Here is a 6,541-nt window from a genome sequence, read left to right as displayed (position 1 = left end):
GCAGAATGAATCATCTGCTAGAGAATTCCTAAATAAAGACATCTTCTGGACAGCTCTGGGCTCAGGCTCCGGCTCCTGGCTTCTGGTTTGATGGGCAGAGAGTTTAAGGAGCCAAACTGCCCCCTATAGAGCTGTGCTGAGAGGTGGGTGAAGGTGCAGCCAGGAAAGACAGAACGCTGAAGTAGAAACCACAGCCAGACTATAATAAAGAACCAGACATTCGCTTTCCTGTCTCCTTGGATGGTTTTTAAAACCTAAGCAAATAGGCATGTCCTCATATAATTCACCAATATGATAAGGACCTTGGCCGTGCATGTCTACTTTGAAGAAATGAAATTGCATGTGAAAAGGAAGTGCAGAAACTGTGCTGTTTCATTAAGTGAAGTGTAAGAAGATTTTTAGGGAAAACACTTAAATGAAAAGATTCACTCACAGTAACCAGCATATGCCATTTATGTTGCAGACATAACACACTGAACTAATTGCTCAGTGGGAAGGGAAGTCTTAAGAAATGGCCTACCAGGCAGTGGGGGAGGAGGGGACCCCTGTCAATGGTCCAGGGAGGGGAATTGGGCAGAAGATGGACGGAGGGTGGGAATGGGAAGGTAAGAGTGAGGTGATAACAATCGGGATGCAATGTGAATAAATTATAATAAATTTAAAATATTTTAAAGACAAAAAAAATAGAAATGGCCTTTTCAAACATGGCAACGTGAACAGTAATGTAAATAGAAGCATGTAATATGAAAACCTCAAAAAAGTTTTCTTTTGTGTATAAAAAGCAAACCATAATAAAGAGGACTTCCCTTCAATGTCACCATCTTTAAAGCAACAAATATATTCTCAAGCCTGTGCAAGGATTATACTTGGAACAAAATTATCCCCTTATAGTGAATACCCATAACATCCAAATGGCCTTTCCATGCTACCTAGTGGATACAGCTATCTCAGAGTAAACTATGCACACTGTCAGCGTGTGGTATGATAGAAACAGTAAAGATTTGAAGTCACCTGGTCTGCTGCTCTGAACAACAGCATCCTCGTCTATGTGAACAGGACTAAGAATGCTCACATCATAAAGTTGTTCAGAGAGCATGTTTTTAAGTCCATGAAGGGGCTGGAGAGATGAGTCAGGGGCAACATGCTTATTATAAGCATGAAGACCTGAGTTCAGATTTTCCATCACGCATATGAAGTAACAACACTAGCAGCAGTGACCTCAGTGCTATGAGTGGAAACATGTGGGTACCAGAGCATTGCTATTCTAGCTGAAATGCCTATAATAATAATAATAATAATAATAATAATAATAATAACAACAACAACAACAACAACAACAACAATAATAATACTGCTGCACAGAGAGACACTCAGAAATTTTCAGTTACATGTAACTAATAAACATTGAAGTCCTATTCTTTGCTTAGTAAATAAAAAACTTCTTTTTATTTCTTATAAGATTTCATTTTGGTGACACAAAGATGTAATCACAAACACTCATGAGCACTTTCTTGAACCCATGGTATTCTAGATGTCTGTTCTGTCAGAGTGGGTTGATGCTTTAACATGAGTTCTAGAACATTCCCTGGAGTGGTAAAAGTTCCTAAACCTCTTGCATCTCATTTTTTTTTCTCTTCTACAGGAATTAAGAACAATGGTGACCTCAAAATAGTCCCTGTGGGAGGCTATATGTCTCTTCCAGAATGAGGAGGTGCCTCTAACAATCCCAAGGTTCCCTCATTTTTCATACCCAGGTTTCCCTCCTTCTCAAACCTCCTCTGAGACTTAATTTTTCACCAGCTTCAGAACACCAGCAACACCACAAGGTGTTGTCAGGGGGAAAAAAAATCTCTGTTTTAATAATCTTCTTCTCATGAGAATTTCTTTTAGTTTTACGCTCTATTGAAAGTTCCACTCCTTGAAAACATACTTCTGTGACCCTCCAGGACTGGTGATCTCACAGCCCTGCTTGCTACCGCTGAGCCTGGCAATGGGTAAACGTCTGGCAATGGGGTAAATAACGCCCTTCTCTCACTCTCCTGAGCAGATCCTAAACTAATTTACTATCCCTTCCCCGAGAACTGCAGTCAGAACACCCACTGCGTCAGACAACCCACCAGCACACCCAGTGAGTTCATCTGCGTCAAGTGAAGCAAACGCCTTTCACTCTCTCTCAACCTACTCTGACATTCAGAATTTGTGTAGCTATAACAAATTACCTGAGACGAACAGTTTGCGGAAGAAGGATGTCTTCCTGCTCACAGTTGCAGAGATCTTGGTCCCTTGGTCACTTGATGCCATTGTTTCTGGGCTTGAGTCGGTGAGGCAGAGTCTCGGGGCCAGGGAGCCTGTGACAGAGCAAGGTGCCTTGCCTAATGGCAGACAGGAGGCAGAGGGGAAGGAAGGGATTTTCCATGGGCCAGATATACAACCTTTAAAGGTTCGTATGACCTACAGCCTCACTCTTTAAACAGATCATTATATGCTAGGTATTGCTAATCATACCAGAATTCTCAAAGTAATTTTCAAAATACTGAATTTTGTTAATAGAGTAAAATTATTCATATTCCTGTTTATCTAGGTCAGCGTTAACAAGTGGCACTTAGTATAAACGGCACTCATTTGTATGCCACTTACAGTTAATAGCATACAGTTATTTTACTATCCTACCTTTTTAATGTCTTGGGATCTGAGATATATTTCTTTTAAGTGGTGTACAAAAGTTTTTTACAGTCCTAGTGTGTAAATTAGAGTATATGGCCTACTTATGCTTCATGTAGTAAATGTATGGTAAGTTCTTTAGGGGAAAATAAAGTCAGAAAGGGAAGAATTGGGCAAGTCATCTGCTTTTAATAATGGTGGCCAGGCACAGAAGGTACCTGAACAAAGACCTTACTATCACAAAAGCAAAAGTTCCCAAAAGAGCAAGCAACAAATGCAAAGGCTCATGGGTATGAGCTTATTTGAACTGCTCAACAGAAGCAGTAAGAACAGCAGGACAGAGAGGACTGGTGGGCAAGCACTGGAAATGAGAGCTGGGCATTTGGGGCAGATGTGGAGAAGCAGACCTTGTAGAGAACTATAGCAGGTTGTGGCAAGTGCCATCCCTGTTATCAGAAGCATCAGCATCAGAAATGATGAGAGAGAGAGAGAGAGAGAGAGAGAGAGAGAGAGAGAGAGAGAGAGAGAAACACACACACAGAGAGAGAGAGAGAGAGAGAGAGAGAGAGAGAGAGAGAGAGAGAGAAACACACACAGAGAGAGAGAGAGAGGTGATCTATCCAACACAGTCACAGAACCTCAAGTCTCAGAGCCACCACTAAGAATTTCAGTCCCCCGACCCACCCCACTGTGCCTAACCCCCATATGTCTTCCAGTACTTACTTACTCAACTTAAATTTATATTCCTTCCTTTCCTCCCTCCCTTGCACAGTCCATCTTTGCATCTCTCATTCTACTGGCAAAAACAATCCTAAATTAAGTATGATTCTGTACATACTCTGTACCTGAACCCACATAGCTAACCAGTGCTGGAGAAAAACACACCATCAATCTCACCTGAATTCAGATTCTTGTGCAGCATGAACCTACCACATTTCTCTACCCCATTACCCATTGTCCCACAGGACCATTTTACACCCTCTCCTACCTTGGCAAGCTCTCACATCTTCCATCTCCTATCAGCTTATTTTTATTCTCTGACAAAACATAAAAAAAGAAATACACAGAGAGTTTCCATAGTATTCCACCCTTGCATTTACCAATCTATCTCATCTGTTACTATGGATACATTGTCCTCACCCATCTTTCAACCTCATATTTCTACTTAATCTTTCACACTCTTGCTGACTCAAGGACATCCTACAAGCAATTATTCCTTCTGTATCCTGAATTGCTAATCTCCCCCTTTCTATTCATAATTGTTTATCAATATACATGAGTTATAGAAGATAACATAAAAGTAATTGTTTTTCTAGTTCTAATTCTAGCATAGGCTTTTCAGTTTGGTAGGTAGATATGTGCATAGAATAAAGTCAACATTGAAAACATAAAATGTAATGCGAAGCTCCACTGTTTTTGTCCCAAGGGCCTATTCTAACTATACAGAAGTTGACTGAGGTGTGTAGCCTTCTCATCCAGTTAATTTTGGTGTATGTTATACATATTTATTTGCAAGTTTTTTACAATAAAGTTTATAAAAGATCAAAAAACATACAAATATTTTTATTATCCCACTTTTAAAATATGTATTTTTAAGTCCTGTATGTCCTTCTGGGATTTCCCCAATAGAGATTCCTATGGCTGTAGTTTGTATCTGAGATATCTCCCTAACCATGTAATTATTGGGAAGCGATGAACCTTTAAGAAGTGAGAACAGTGGAGCGTGTTAAATGATTGTGGGCATGCTCCCTAAGGGTAGCAATGAAACTCTGGCTTCCATTTCCTGTTCTTTCATTCTGCTTCCTGGCTACTATGAGGTGAGCACGCTTCCTCCACTATGCCCTCACTCATAATACCATAATATGTCCAAAGCATCATGGCTAGATGATGATGAACTACTTATCTTTCTAACTTCAAGCCTTCTTCCTCATGGCGAACCATCTTTTTAAGACTTCAATACTACCAAGTTGTCAATGATTACAGGTTCATTGTGGGTTTGACATCATGTGTCCCAATCTCACTCATCTCCACTTCCCCTCCCACTCACCCTCCACCCTTGCAATCTCACCCACCAAAAAAAAAAAAAAAAAGAAAGAAAGAAAGAAAGAAAAGAAAAAAGAAAAAAATTCTCGTTGTGGAAACTGTAGTATGTCACAGTGTGTCCCACAGTATACTCTTTGACCACACTTCTTTGCTTGCCTATGACAGCACCAACAAGGTCAGCTTTACTGTGCTGGCCACTCAAGGTGCAGTAGGTGAAGGTCAAGGACAGCGTTCCTGTTCTCATGACCCAGGGTCAGGTCTCCTATCTCCTGTATGTAGTGAGGAACGAGGAGGAAGGAGGGTATTTATCGCTCATCCATGCTGCCACACTGGAGACAGCAGTAGGGCCAACACTTCCACACACATATCCTCAGGGTCGGCCCACCCACAACTCCTTCAATGTGCAGGGCCTATTCTTCTGAGTACTGCAGTTGGCTAGAGGTGGGGTCCACTCTGCTGGTCTCCTGACCCCAGGGCTAGCTCCCCCTTGATCCCCAGGTGAGGGGTAGGGCCAGTTCTGCACAGACCTGAGACATCAATATGTCCCCAGGCAGCAACCCAGACCAGGGACATCCACCTAACTTTTGGTGGTAACAGACCCCTGCTATTACAAGGCCACAAACCCAGACACGTCCCCCTGGCAGCACAGGCCAGGATGCCACCCTGGTCCCGGGTAGCATCACAGGCTACTCACATCCGGCAGTTCCTCACTACTTTTGAGTATCTAGTTCTGCCTTTTTCATTGTGCCCACATCCTTCTCTTTGTCTTTCTCTTCCATTTCTCTACCATTTATTTGCTCCTCTTAGTGGCATCTGGGGTCTGTGAGTGTCCAGGGCCATCTCAAGAGTGGTCTCAGGAGGGTAATACCCTGCTTGTGCATTCCAGGGCCAGACTGGTGGTCATCTCAGGCTAGCCCCCGGTCCAGACCCATGGTGCCAGTCTGGAGGTCATCTCAGGCTCACTCCTCCCCCTGCCCTTGTAAGGGTCCTCTGTCTCAGCCTCGATCCTAAATGGGCCCAACAGTCCAAGGTGAGTTTCTTCTAGGCTAAAGCTTGCTCCTGGCCTGCCTTGTCACCAGGTGGTCATCTCAGGCTTGCTTTTTTCAGGGAATGTTAGGCTACTAATCATTCAGATGTTCATAGGTCAGAACACCGAGTGTAGACATGGCCTCTCTCCTCTCTGCCACCTACTGACATACATGTGACACAGTGGCCACACCCACAGTGCCTCCTGGGACAAGAACAGTGTTCTTTCTTACTATATAATTTATCTAGTATTCCACGCTGTTTTCAGTAGAATGATCCTTTGTTTATTTTCTGTTGCTATATTTGAATGATATATATATACACCTGATGATTTATAAAGAATAGAAGTTTATTTCATTTATGATTCTGGAGACTATGAAGTCCAAGAGCCCGCAGCTGCTGAGCCCCAGATAAGGGCTTCATGTTGCATGCTGTAGTTATAATAAGAACTACAGTGGGCATAACTGAGCCTGAAGAGCAAATGCACTAGCTTGGACCTCCCTTCTCTTCCCATAAAGCACCCACACATCATGAAGGGCTTACACTCACAACCTTACCTAACCCAGACTACCTCCCAAATACCCTATGTCCAAACACCCTTACCATGAATTCAAGAACTAGGTTTCCAAAACACGAACTTTGAGGGATTATATTCACATAGTAACAAATGTTTGGTCTGAATTTAAAAACCTGACTTAATAGCCCAGCTCCTCTACAGATTCAAATGTTCCTTTTATTTGTTTCAATTGGCACTTTATTATTATTATTATTATTATTATTATTATTATTATTATTATTATTATTATCATTA

General features: G+C 42.0%; 1 non-coding gene across 1 annotated transcript; it reads right to left on the bottom strand.

The window, feature by feature from the left end:
- Nucleotides 1–5,813: 5,813 nt before the first annotated feature.
- LOC127187276 (small nucleolar RNA SNORA17) lies at nt 5,814–5,945 on the bottom strand. Its single transcript, XR_007830436.1, has one exon. It is a non-coding gene; the product is annotated as a small nucleolar RNA SNORA17 (small nucleolar RNA).
- Between the last annotated feature and the right edge of the window lie 596 nt (nt 5,946–6,541).

Source organism: Acomys russatus, chromosome 3 (genome assembly GCF_903995435.1).
Source record: "Acomys russatus chromosome 3, mAcoRus1.1, whole genome shotgun sequence".
Lineage (NCBI taxonomy): Eukaryota > Metazoa > Chordata > Mammalia > Rodentia > Muridae > Acomys > Acomys russatus.
The sequence above is the reverse complement of the archived record's forward strand: the minus strand, read 5'-3'. Positions and strand labels throughout refer to the sequence as shown.